At 38.8% G+C, this 14,340-nt stretch overlaps 1 long non-coding RNA gene across 2 annotated transcripts; it reads right to left on the bottom strand.

Moving 5' to 3' along the window:
• Positions 1 to 12,274: 12,274 nt before the first annotated feature.
• Positions 12,275 to 14,096, bottom strand: LOC124177249. 2 transcript variants are annotated; one of them, XR_006869564.1, is made up of 4 exons: positions 13,997 to 14,096; positions 13,724 to 13,842; positions 12,569 to 12,761; positions 12,275 to 12,504 (listed from the first exon to the last, which is right to left on the bottom strand). It is a non-coding gene; the product is annotated as an uncharacterized LOC124177249 (long non-coding RNA). The 2 variants fall into 2 exon arrangements; XR_006869565.1 differs by having other exon boundaries at positions 13,724 to 13,839; positions 13,997 to 14,074.
• Positions 14,097 to 14,340: the final 244 nt, after the last annotated feature.

The raw sequence follows: 14,340 nt of genomic DNA, 5'->3' as shown, positions 1-14,340 counted from the left end.
GACTTTGTATAATTTCCCACTGGCAAGCCGTTTTACTTTTCAAATATATAAACAATATGTAGCATAATAAAAAGTAGCATAATAAAAAGTACGAAATTAATTCGTTTACGAACAAATCAGATCCTCATTATTGAATAGCGATAACGTGCCAAGATAATAAAGATTCCACAAATTAAAATTGTTTCAATACAAAACGTACCATACAGTAATTATTTTGTCTCTACAGTGAATTAAAATCGAGTCGAAGCATAATTGGAATTTAATGAATTATTCTTATGATACAGCATATAGTCCAGGCAAAGCGTGCTAAAGAAATAGGCTCGTGAGAATTTCGGGTAGAACGCTATTTTTTTTTGCATTCTCTGGGGGGTCAGCCATGAGTGTGAAACTCAATTTCCGGTTCCGAAAGGGTTCGTGAACCGCCGCTATCTTGAAATTAAGGGCGTGATTAGTTTTTTTTATTTACCTCCGTACCCGTCAGGCTGACAAAAATTCTGTTGAGAGCTTTTTTGTAGTTGATAAAATTATCCATAACTCTTTCCTATAACTTTTTGCGCTAATCACTCTATCTAATGAAAAAGTTTCAAACAAATAAACAGGTATAAGAAGATTATAATAACAATAGTATAAGAAAGATTATCATAACAATAGTATACGCATGAAGTTGGCGGTGGGGTGAGATCCCGAAAACAAAACAAAAAGCATCTAGCAAACCCTCTGACAACTGTCATCGGCTGTTTACGACAGTCTTTGACAAATATCTTTATAGGTATCCGTTTCTGACGCGCAAAAAATGAACATGCAATCGAAAATTATCAAGATGATTCCCGACGGGAATTGTCTTTTTCGCGCGCTGGCATATTGTGTATACGGCACTCAAGATCGACACGCAGAGGTGAGACTGAGGGTCGTTTCAAATATAGTGGATAATTGGTCTACATTTGCGGGTTTTATTACAGGTAATGAGTCAAACGGTGCTGTGATTAGGTCACCTCTAGCAAACAAAACTTCCTTTGACAGATGTCATCGGCTGTTTATGACAGTCTTTGATAAACATCTTTATAGGTATCTGTTTCTGACACGCAAAAAATGAACATGCAAACGAAAATCATCAAGATGATTCCCGACGGGAATTGTCTTTTTCGCGCGCTGGCATATTGTGAGACTGAGTATCGTTTCAAATATAGTGGACAATTGGTCTACATGTGCTGGTTTTATTACAGGTAATGGATCAAACGGTCCGGTGATTAGGTCACCTGGTGATCACAAATCACATATGAATAAAATTGGAATTTACGAGAGAGGAGCAGAATTAGCTGCAGCTGCGGACATTTTTAAGATATGTTTGATCGTGTATCGCGAAAAAAAAAATTCATCCACACCGAATCGGATCCCAAAATAAAACACAATTTTCTCTACTCTTCACTGGCGACGGAGACAGTGGACGCTTTGATGTCTTGCAGAACCAGAATAAAATTCAGATAGTGAGTGATAAGTATCAAAAGTAACAAGCAAATGATAGTAAATCTAGATATATATCACCAACCAGTCAAAAGTACAGCCAGGACTTACGATGACAATAGAGAAAGGAGGAGTTTCAAGCAGCGGACAAAGCGATGAAGATGGTGTATGGTCGGAAGTATCACAAAGAAAGAGGAAAATAAAATTGTAAGTGCGAATAACCAAATAAGCCATAGAATAATAATAAACGAATATTCCCATAACCAGGCAATAGGACGACCAGGATCGATGTTGACCACAAGAGAAAGAGGTGTTTTGCGGAGTGAACAGCAACACAAATCTAGAGAAAAAATTAATATAAAGAAGGTGATTTTGGAGAATAACAGGCAGAGCGGTAGCAAAAATAATTCAGCAAGTCAAGGAGATGGATCGATATCAATGGAGAAGGAACACCAATTTTCAACTAACGAACAGAAGCTTAGATTTATGAAAAAAAGAAAAGTAAGCACAGAAGGAATTGAACTGGACAGCAAGAGACAACGAGTAGATGAAACGACAGACGAAAAAGAAGTGTATCAACGACTTATGAGCAAGAATAACGTATCTGAAATTCATGTTTGTGATGAAATCTTAAGTAACAGTGATACGTTGACATTGATGGAGAAGGAACTGTCTGTATTCAGCCAAACAATAGAAGATAGCAGAGACAGGTTGGAATTAGACAGAAACAGAACGAGTGGAAGCAATGAACAGTGAATTAATCATTGCTGAGCATCGTTACAACGGGGTTATTGAAAAAGGCATTTTTAAAACTGTGGAGCAACTAGACATGGGTGAAATGAACGTAAAATGTAAACATTGCAATGCAGAAAGGTTCAAATATGAAACAGGAAGGGTGGCAAATAATTGCTGTCACGGAAGAAAAATTACATTACCACCATTAACGGAATATCCTGATGTACTTCAACGTCTGCGAGAAGAGAATGACGAAGTATCAAGTACTTCAAGACACTTGAGACAACATAAACGATCATATAATGACGCGTTTGCGTTTGCATCATTCAATTGTACCGTGGCAGATCTGGGGAATCCAGGACCATATGTGATGAGCCTATCTTAAAATCATTCTCTCTTAATTACAGAGCAACGCTCGAGGCGATTGTTAGGTATAACGTAGAAAATCAAGTTGACCGAAACCCGATTCCGACTAAGCGTTAGGTACAACGCAGAAAATCAAACTGACCGAAACACGATTTCGACTAATAAAGCGTTACCCCGCCTCGAACCTACAAAATGGAGACCAGCTGCACAAAATAATGATTGCAGGAAAGCAATTTATGAAACACAATTTCATGTAATCTTTGTGTTATTCCAATATAGAAAATACATTTTACTTACTTTTGTCTTTCACTTAATTAGGTTTATTCCTTCATAAAGTAAGTATAGGTTAACCTACGCATGTCAAGGAAGTACAAAAATCTTTAAAAACTTGATCAGCCGTAGCTTCTGCATTAATAACCAAGATGGGAGCTGATAAAGAAGAAAAGGTGTGTTTTATCAACCAATCCTCATGAACCTCATGAATAGTTCTGAGGAGCTCTCAACAAATGTTCGATTCTTCCTCACGAGAACGGGAACTGACTCGGGCGAAAGAAGTTTCTGGGGAAACTCGCAAATAAGCAATTGAATCTACTCTGAGCTCAGACGAGCGAAGGCGAAGATCGAAATTTTTCATCAATCAATGAGATTCGAAGTCAACTCTGAACTAAATTTAAAGTGGAAAATGTTAAATAAATGTGTTTGAAAAAAAAAGGATTGATATCAATTATTTGTACCTATAAACCAGACGCAGTAGACTCTATATCTCTATACGTAGATATACGTAAAAAAATCTGAAAATAATGACTATAGCAAAATAAGTCGCCGAATGCAATTGGGGTTGCATGGCATCGGGAGTTTTGTACATGTAAGTGGATTCGTTTACAGGAATAATCTGAGCAGACCTGCATAGAGAGCCAATAGCAATGTCGGGTTGATCGGAAACAACCGATCAACAGTTGCAGACCTGTCATCAAATCAACATAACTGAATTCACCTGCCTAATAGACAATTTATATGGAAATAGTGAGGCGCACAGCGCCGAGGTGGGGTTGACGCGCGAAGCCCCTAGTATTAATAATAAAAAAATTATAAACAAAAACGATGAAAAATTAGGGAATGGAAAACTTTGAGGCAAGATTATTAATTAATTTGAAATCTGACAATAAAAATGCATCCAACCTTTTTCATAAAGGTTTTTGTTATAAACAATTTGACTTATTCTTTTTTTTTTGCTTCGTTGTTATTGATTCTTATGGTAATTACTGACCAATAATTTGTTAATTATACTTTCAAACAGAACAATATAATAAAAGGAAAAAAAATCATAAGAATCAATAACAACGAAGCGAAAAAAAAAAATAATAAGTCAAATTGTTTATAACAAAATCCTCTATAGAAAAGGTTGGATGCATTTTTAATGTCAGATTTCAAATTAATTAATAATCTTGCCTCAAAGTTTTCTATTCCCTAATCTTTCATCGTTTTTTGTTTACAATTTTTTCATTATTAACATTAGCGCAAAAAGTTATAGAAAAAAGTTATGGGTTATTGTATCAACTACAAAAAAGCTTGCAACAAAATTTTTGTCAGCCTCACGGTTGCAAAGGTAAATAACAAAAACTAATCACACCCTTAATTTCAATATGGCGGCCGTTCGCTAACCCTTTCGGACCCGGAAACTGAGTTCCACACTCATGGCCGACCCCCCAGAGAATGAAAAAAAATAGCGTTCTACCCAAAATTCGCAGCGAAATCACGCTTTGCCTGGACTAATAATGACGACCGCGACACGCGCTCGTAGAAAAATTAACAATGCTCCAGAACAATGAGAGGTAGGAAGCCGAAAACTCCCACAAAACTTCTTCAAAGCATTGTTAAAATGTTGGTGTGATTAAAAAATGAAAACTTCGAATTTCGTCGTACAACTTTTTCAATGTATAGTATAGTAAGGAATCCCGCATGAAATCTTTGGAAAAAATCGCAATATTGTTTATATGCCATATTCAGGATTGTAATTGGGCTTCAAAGTCGCGGAATACATTCAAGTTTGTCGTGTTAAAGTTTCAAAAATAAATATCAAAACTGAATAAAGTTACGACGATTTGAAGTGAAAGAAAAAATGTCTTTTGCTTTCACAAAAATGACCTCTTGGTTTTCAGAAACTATGAAAATTATCAGTATGGTGTATTTGGGATGAAGACGCCCAATGAAACCAAAACAAGTTGTCATAGCGTTAGACAACTGCATGGTGATCAAGTTGTAACACAGTTAGATAAGTATGTTGACGCGACATACATTAATTAAAATGTTGTTTACAACAATTTGCTTATTATTGTTATTATTATAACAAACGCCGGTAGTTGATAAGATAAGAAAACTTGTTTCGGCTTTCATTTTCCGTGCCGTTGAGAAATTGTTTTTTATTCTGTATCTCTGATTATACCGGGCAATGAGCTATTTTCAGCAAATTTAGTTTTCGAAGATAATTTAAAGTGAGGCCTGCTAGGTATTTGCTAATGAATTTGTCCATCTTCTCTTTGTGTAGGCGGCGCCGTGCGGCGTTTAATCGTCCAACAGCCGAAGAGACCGCCAACTCTTCGGCTACGATAGCTGCTGCTACGCACGCCGAGACCCCGCCTGCGTAGGCAGGTGAACCACTCGAGGTCGTATTGAACCTCGACGGACCGAGCACGTCTGGAGGTACTCGCCGACGCATGTCGACTCCCGAACTGTTACGCATCTTGCAATCAGAAGACGATGATAGCGACGCAAAAGAACTTGGGGACCAGGATAACGTTCGCGACAACGATTGCGACATAGACAGAGCCGCTGCAGTATCCGACTTTGAATGGCCTGTCCGATTACGAGTTGATTGTATCTGACGCTAAACCCGACTCGTACCGTTTAGAAGAAGCGCACATCGATGGCCGCCGTAGTGTAAACTTGGAGCATCTTTTCACTGATTTCATCCGGAAATTCGGGAATCACGCACCGGCCCTAAATTATTCGATGCGTTCCCTGGTAATCGTGGATTCGCACCGGCAAGGCTTGAAGACACAAGTATTTTTTCAATGCCAAATGTGCCTTTACAAAGACAACGTCTGGACTGAACCGGAAAATCTTCAATCCATGACATACATCATAGCGCGGTGGCCGAATGCATAACGAGCGGAATAAGGTATTCACAATTGGAACAACTCCTTGCAGCGGTTGATATCCCAAACATCTCGCAGCGGACCAATCTGAGGTACGAGAACGATATAACGGTCCAGTTCATGAATGCCGCCCACGATGAAATGCAAACTGCTGAAGAACTTGAGAAGGAATTAGCTCTTAAACGAGGTGACGTCGTTGATGGCATTCCTCATATTCCCGTCGTTGATGGCATTCCTCATATTCCCGTCGTAGCGGATGGTAGCTGGATGAAACGATCTTACCGAACCGGAAAGTACGACTCTCTGTCTGGAGTTGGAGCGATTGTCGGGCATCATACGCAGAAGGTCCTCTTCATCGGAGTGCGTAACAAATTTTGTGCCACGTGTGAGAGGGCGGCCCGTACTGGGAAGGAACCTACGGAGCACACGTACTACAAAAATTGGGGTCGAAACCGCAGTTCGACCAGCATGGAGGGTGACGCTATCGTCGACGGATTCACATCCAGCATTGATACGTATGGACTTATCTACTCCACTTTTATCGCCGATGGAGACAGTAGCGTGTACAAGAAGATCTTGGACAGCAACCCGTACCCGAATATGATTGTCAAGAAGGTCGAATGCATGAATCATTTGTTGCGTAATCTGGCAACGAAAATAAAAGACACGCTGACAAATAAAGGTCGCAGAGGGAAATTGCGCCAAGTTGTAGAAGGTAGCGTACTCAGGCTGCGAACTGCCGTATCGAAGGCTGCGAAATTCAGATCGACAGAAGACTGTCCCACAAGCCTGAAGGCCCGGAAGCTTTCTGGAGATATTTTGAATATCCCGAGCCACGTGTTTGGTGAGCATAAGAAGTGCGCTGAACTGGGGTACTTTTGCGATGGATCGTTGAAAGAAGGTGAAGAAAACCACGTTCCAGCTCTAAAGGCTTTCGGACTCTACGACAAGATACAGGAAGCCTTTTCTAGTCTGAGTTGATACTCTGACAGCATAATATTAGGCGTGAACAGCAATAGCGTGGAGAGGTACAATTCCATAATTTGCAAATACATCGGTGGTAAACGAATAAATTACGGGGCCAGAGGTTCGTATACCGGAAGATGTGCCGCGGCTGTCATACAGTTCAATACAAATAAATCTTTGTGCGTATTGAGTGAAGCTGTCAATGAGGAACCAACAGCGATGTTGATGCACATGGAAGAGCGGCACATTCGGAGGAATGAGAAGAAAGCAGCAAGCAGAGACAGGTGTGCCGAGAAACGAAAAGCTGAAAAGAAAAACGACTCGAGCGCAACATCGCGAAAAGTTGGACGTTCGAACACAACCGAAAACTACGGACCTGATTGTCAACGTCCCGACTTATCGGCGGAAGAAAATGCAATAAAAACGCAGCATCACTACGATCAGCTGCTCGAATGGCAAGCGGACCGCGATGAAATTGAACGGACAACAAGGCAGCAAGGACAAAGCGAGCGTTGGCTGTCAATACGGAAAAAGATATTGACTGCATCGAATTTTGGACGCGTGTGTCGGATGCGAAGTGATACATCGTGTGAAAACACCCCCAAATCGTTGCTGTTTCCGACACCGTTGCGGCTTCCTGCTATTGAATATGGCCGGCAATGTGAAAAACAGGCGCGAAAACAATTTGCCACCTAGCGCAATATCAACATCCCGGAGTGCGGGTTGTTCATCGATGAGGAGCTACCGTACATCGGCGCGTCATCAGACGGTGTAATCGGCGACGGTGGGATTGTGGAAATCAAGTGCCCGTTTTCAATAAAGAACTTCGCCCCGGAAGAAGCGATCGCACAAAAAAAATGATAGGCATGAAAAGTATAGTCGTTGAAAGCAACGCCGACTTCTGGTCTAAAAAAATGCAACCCTTCTATACGAGATTCTATAAATGCTGTATGGTGCCTCAGATCATTGACAGCTGCCTGCTAAGAAATATGGAAATCAGAGAACGACAGTACATGTTAGACGCACGTCAGGAAAAAGAAAACAGGGCTGCAAGTAAGGCAAAGGACCAAGCCAAATAAATAATATCACCACGTTTCTGAAAAATGTACAAATCACAGTTACTCACAGTTGTGCGTAATTTCAATCGAGAGATAGGGTTATATCGTTCTAGCGGACAGTCGTGTGACAGATAAAAATTCTTCATGACGAATCCCCTGTGACGTAATTTGTGTTGTACATTTATCGTGGTGCAGGTAATCCTTAGAATACAAAATTCCATACTAATATAATTTTGAGCTTTTCATATTATCAAGCTTTCGAATATATCTGTATCATATGTATTTAGTTGTGAGGTATTTAAAATATTTTAGCCGCCTATGTTGCTGAATTTGTAGTACTGTGCGTGATATTCGTTTGTAAAATATTGGAGATGATCAGAATATTATTTAAATTAGAACCATTTCATCTTATTTAAGTACATAGCCATTACACATTCCTATGAGCATGCCGCGACGCGTTACAAGAATTCCAGAAAATGATTACATGAATCATGGCATAAAGACATTAGAATCTCTAAACATCCTGATGGGAAATATGTTTACCGAGCCTGTCATACGACTGTCAGCTAGAACGACACCCGCTCTCGATTGAAATTACGACCTACGAAGATTCAGATCGATTACTGGCGCATTAGCGGTTTGCCGGTAATCTCTTATGAATGTTCAAATGATTTGTTATACATTTTTCAAAATATTGAGTAACCAAATTGTATACGTGTTTCAAATTTTTTTTTCTCTGTTTTCTTGATATATCTATATTCATTTTGATTTTTCGTTAGGAGTGTGCAGAACAAGAATTTTATCGGAGCCTAGATTCAAATGCTCGGAGGGTTCAATTATTATAATCGTACGGTAATTTTTTTTTTGATAATTGGAAAAATTTACACGTGTTGATATATAGCCTGAGTACGATGCAAATATGCGAGAAATTTCAAATCTTGAGGAAAATAAATATTACGACTGTTATTATTTTATCATATAAACCATAAAAAGTCAGTTGGGATGAAATTTAGGTTCTTGAGTCAAAAATATCATCCTGACAAAAAATGACGACGTATTTTCCAAAACAATGAAAGCTTTTTCGGAATGATATGTGAGCATAAAAAGTCAAAACTTATTTCTACAATTTTTTTTCCGGGAGCGCCGAGTCATTCAATTTTGTTGCAAAATGAGCGCGCAGTAAACTGGAAGAATCAATATCTCATCTCCGGTTCTATTTGACGTAGAAAAATGATTCACAGCACATTCGCGAGCAGAGAGGATAAGCTTTCGTAGGAAACATTGATTTATCCGGAAACATTGAACATTGTAATTCTTATTAACGAATGAATTGTTCAATGGTACCATTTTTGGCGAGGCTTCTACCATTTTATACATTCTGTAAAACATCTTTCCGATTAAAAATAATCCGTCGGGTTTGACGAGGAATTTCCCATTCCTATTCATTCCGAATGACCATACATTAGATATCTGCTATCGGTAGTAAAATATTGAACACGGTGAAATTTAGAGTGATTCGTAAAAAATGAATATCTTAATTTCAAAAGAATTATTTCAACTTTTCGGATTATTCAAGACGATCAAAATTTTTAATCGCACTATTCCATTTCGTCAGATTTCACCATTCACTTTCAACATTTTTGGGTATAGTGAGATGGCGCCGACACATAACCTATAAGAGAACAGAAGAGGACCCATGTATTTGTATGCGTCCTTATATGATAAGGAGGGGAGGGCACGAATTCTTTGCCAAAGTATATTTTTATCGACAATTACTAATCATGTTATGGATTCTGCATTGAAAAAGCGAAACAACGAAATGAAAACGCTCATATTTTACACGATAATCCGTCGTAACCGTTGGACGGCCGCAATGTCACATGCAGATCGACACGCCGCGAGGATATCTTCACGGAGTGGTGAACTATGTTCAAATTACATTACTTCGCAAAGGATGTTAGAAACTCCCATCAACCGGGAGAACGAACTGTTTCGCACAACCCGCAGCTTCATAGTCACCTCGAATCTCGGATACTATTTCCTTGCATTTAATATTTCAGAGGGTATAAAAATAATCCTCAACGTCGATGTCAACAATTGTTTCATATATCCATAGTAACATGAATAAAGTGTTCCAATATTATATATAATCATTTTTTGATACCTTTTTCACTAATAAAATAGCTTCGAACATAAAATTATTTCATTGTTGTCAGTAGAGTTGTGTGTAACAAGCGATGCACAATTTCAGAATGATTCGTATACAGTAATACCCCGAAGTTACGCTATGGGTCGTTCCGGCATTGACGGCGTGAGTAAAAAAAAACGTAAGTCGGGATGCACGTTTTATACAACTGTATAATGTATATATATATATATATATATATATATATATATATATATATATATATATATGTATAAATACTCACCAGAGATAATCATGTACTCGTATGTACCTCATAGAAAACCTTTAAAGAAGAATGAGAGATACTCTTTATTTTCGAAACACAAAATGTTCGAGCACAGTCGTCTGACGACACAAATATTTTTTTTTTTTTTTGCGCACAGTCACTATCCGTAGACTGAGCGAATAATCGAATACAATGTAATGCACGGACGGAAAATAAACATGTCTATTCAATTTTGCGACAAGGTGAAGCGGAACTGGGAGGGGGGGGGGGGGGGGGGTGACTGATGGCGTAACTTCATAAAACGAGACCACAACGATTCGTACCCGTCTTGTTTCAATCGTATTTTTCGAACATATTTCCAAATATCTACAAATGGTGAATGGTGATATTTATGAAATCATTTTGAAAATATTTCGTGCTGTGTAAAACTAATATTGCGCGATATGTTTTAATGTATATGGGAAATTCGTTTACAACCGAACACCTTTGTGACGGACATATTTTTGATTTAGCTGAAATTATTTTTTGACGGGTCCTATATCAAAAAATAGGGATATATATTCGAGGATTTTTTTATTTTACATATTTCGTAACATAGTGGGGATCGAAAATTTGATAATTTGGTGTTTTCTGGCATGGAGAACTCATTTTCAAAAATTCAAAATTTGAAGCTACACCAAAATTGTGTCGGTCGATTTTTATCTGAATCTGTCCGATTGGTCAAAGAATGTCCCATATTCAAGGGTGTTTCACGGAACAATAAATTGAATTTGCTATATTCACCGTAAAACTATCAAAATAATCAGTTCGGTCGTGATTCAATCGCTACACGCATGACGTCATCATTCGCATGCAAAATTCGAGTCAATCCTGTTGGTATGGTCACCGACTCAGATTCAGGCCCTTTACCGACCGCGTTTTGTCTAATATTGTGTTACGCTACTCCCCGTCGGAGAGTACCACCTTCGAATGGTTTGGAACCGAGGAAACTTACGCAGAGGGCGCTTCGATCGACTACAACTTTGAGATCCAGGTCAGCGGCACCTTAACAAGGACAAATTTATAAAAAATTATTTTATCACAAAACTTATCCCCCAAGGCCCTAAATAAAGTATAAAATAAATTTCATTTAATTGCTATAAAAATTGTATACAACATTTCTCCCTTGCTGTCCCCCTCTGCCCGCCACCACGACCGCCGTTGTACTTCTTGGGCCTTCTATTAGACCAAATGCGATCCTTAAAAACGTCAGTGTTGTATTTTAACCGGCTCAGCACCTCCTAGATCGGTTAAAAAGGAATTTGAAAAAAATCGGGTAAAAATTTCGGCATTCTAGTTCAATTAAAACGGGTGCCTGTGAGCATATAGTTATTAATGCGACATGTGGGATAAGTAGCAAATAATAGGACAGTCGTGTTGTTGCGACAATAGCGTAAGGTTTATGGGGCATTTATATGAAGACGAGTGTGGTAGATAGAGAGAAAACCACACGAGTCTTCATATGAATGTCTCATAAACCTTACAGCGAATGTCGTAATCACGACTGTCATATTTGCTCCTTATCCCACATGTAGCATGAATAACTATATGCTCACAGGCACCCGTTTTAATTGAACTAGAATGCTGAAATTTTGGCCCAATTTTTTTGACCTACACCCTAGAAATATCTATTAATATACATTATTTTTATACAATAGGTGTCAAATCCAAACGAATTAAAAAACAACAAAAAGTGCGAATATTTATTATATGGTGCAAAATAGGAATATGCTTTTTCATACAGATAGGAAACATAGACATTTTCAGACAGTAAAACAAACATTTTTTGACAATAAATAATATTAATAATGCGATAAGCTGCGGAACTGTGTAAATAAATGGATCTTTACCTAAATCGAAGTTCGTCCTAGAGCCAAATTTTCATCGCAGACCCTCGACAATTACCGCATTATCATATATTGTCCAGCTCCGGATGGCCCGACGAACTCAATTGTTCTTCTAGCCGACGCGATGAAACTAATGTTTCCTTGGTGAATAATTTATATGGAGCATTCCACCCGAATTCGACTAGGCTCCAACCCTCACCCTTTCCGATTCGACGCGAAATTTTGTATGTCGTTCACTCACATTAGTAGAGGCTACCATATTTTTTTTATATTTTTTTTTCATCCAGTTCTCGAGTGACAACTTTTTGAAAAAATCCACGAAACCCAATTCAATCAGTGATATATTCTAATTGAGAAACGGCTTTCCGACTCCAAGTGCATTGTCTAATGATGTCTTCGATCCATTCGCTTCCGGGCTCGAATTTCGTCTTGTCCTCGTATGGAAGACGTTTTTTTCGAATATACGCTGGAATTGTTACGATTGTACAAGCTTGTAAACAATTCCTAAAAATTCTCAACTATCAACTTACGCTCCGGAAATAACAATCGAGGGCACGAATTTTCCGTTCCGAGTCGTAAGTTATATTAGGCGGACGAGTTTTCGTAGCCACACATTCAAAAAGCGCCCGAAGGTTCATCTGGACCAATTGGTTGCACCACAGGATGCACAGATGATCAGTCGAAACACTGTCCAAGGACTTCGCTCCATCGTTGTTGCATATTCTACAGACAAAACAAAAATTTAATTGTCACTAATATGAAGATACAGGTAAAAACAAAACCGGTCAAAATTTTATATACGCCAAGTCATTAAATAAACATATTTTGATGTGAAACATCTATAGCCGCACGTAAAACCGATTTCAGGCATGGCGACGCATGCCGTGGCGACGCGTCGCCACGCTATATGATGGTATATATATACAGTCTATATGTAGTAGTGTGTACGGTGTGGCGACGCGTCGCCATGCGCAATCGACTGTACGATTCTCTTCACACTCGATCCGGCGTTAAGCCATCTCTCTCGCCACACTGAGCTCGGATACCTATAGTGTATACTCCATAGTGTATACAGTGTTGTTTACTACGGTACACATAACCTGTGTTTTACTTAAAAACAAATTATATTTTGATGTGAAACATCTATAGCCGCACGTAAAACCGATTTCTGGCGTGGCGACGCATGCCGTGGCGACGCGTCGCCACGCTATATGATGGTATATATATACAGTCTATATGTAGTAGTGTGTACGGTGTGGCGACGCGTCGCCATGCGCAATCGACTGTACGATTCTCTTCACACTCGATCCGGCGTTAAGCCATCTCTCTCGCCACACTGAGCTCGGATAGCTATAGTGTATACTCCATAGTGTATACAGTGTTGTTTACTACGGTACACATAACCTGTGTTTTACTTAAAAACAAATTATTTTTGATGTGAAACATCTATTCTTTAATTGAATATTAATTTTAATTAATTATAATTTTTTTAAATTGATTATTAATTATAATTAATTTTAATTTTACAAAATAATGTCGATGTTTCACATCTGCCAGGCGTCCCGTGACGGCTCATTTTTTTTTTCTATCGGCAAAAATTGGTATGCAATAACCTAATATTTCGTCAACCAATTATACGCGTTGACTCATTTAACATTGAGAAAAAATTGTGACCGGAGATTTACCTTTGGTATCTTGAAGACAGACAGCTGCCGTCGTCCTAAGCGCTTGCAGTTTGCTCTGCTGGCATCTCGCCCAGTTCGGCAGCCTGGGTAAGAACAATATTTCCCTATTGTGCACTCTGCTACCAGAAATGAACTCAAAATAGAATTTGTGATTACACATGACAATATATGAATTTTAACCTCACTTTCAGGCTCGTTTTATTTAATCCGTAAATTGAAATTTAATAAAGTATCGAAAATAGTGTACGTATTTAAAAAATACCATTTTCTCACCTGCTTAGATATAATATGGGGCAATCACTCACTACACCTTACGACGCTGATTTTTATCACAATGAGAAAATCTTTGGAAAATTCGTTTATACGTGCAAAGACGAAAAGCCAAGAATGACGTGTGAATGCAAACCCATCTCCTATTTTCGCAGCACTAGCGCTTCCCGTGGCTGCATTTCGAACTCAAATTTTCACCACTTTCACGGTCCACGTTTATTATACTTTTAAGTCCGCTGCACACGACGCTTGTTTTGCTGCTGGATTGCTTGCGGAGTTCTAAGATGACTACTCTGCTGGCAGCGCTGCGAGAAAGTGACGTCACTGCTGGCTCTGAAGCGTGGTCG

The sequence above is a fragment of the Neodiprion fabricii genome, chromosome 3, assembly GCF_021155785.1.
Source record: "Neodiprion fabricii isolate iyNeoFabr1 chromosome 3, iyNeoFabr1.1, whole genome shotgun sequence".
In the NCBI taxonomy this organism is placed as follows: Eukaryota; Metazoa; Arthropoda; class Insecta; order Hymenoptera; family Diprionidae; genus Neodiprion; species Neodiprion fabricii.
The sequence above is the reverse complement of the archived record's forward strand: the minus strand, read 5'-3'. Positions and strand labels throughout refer to the sequence as shown.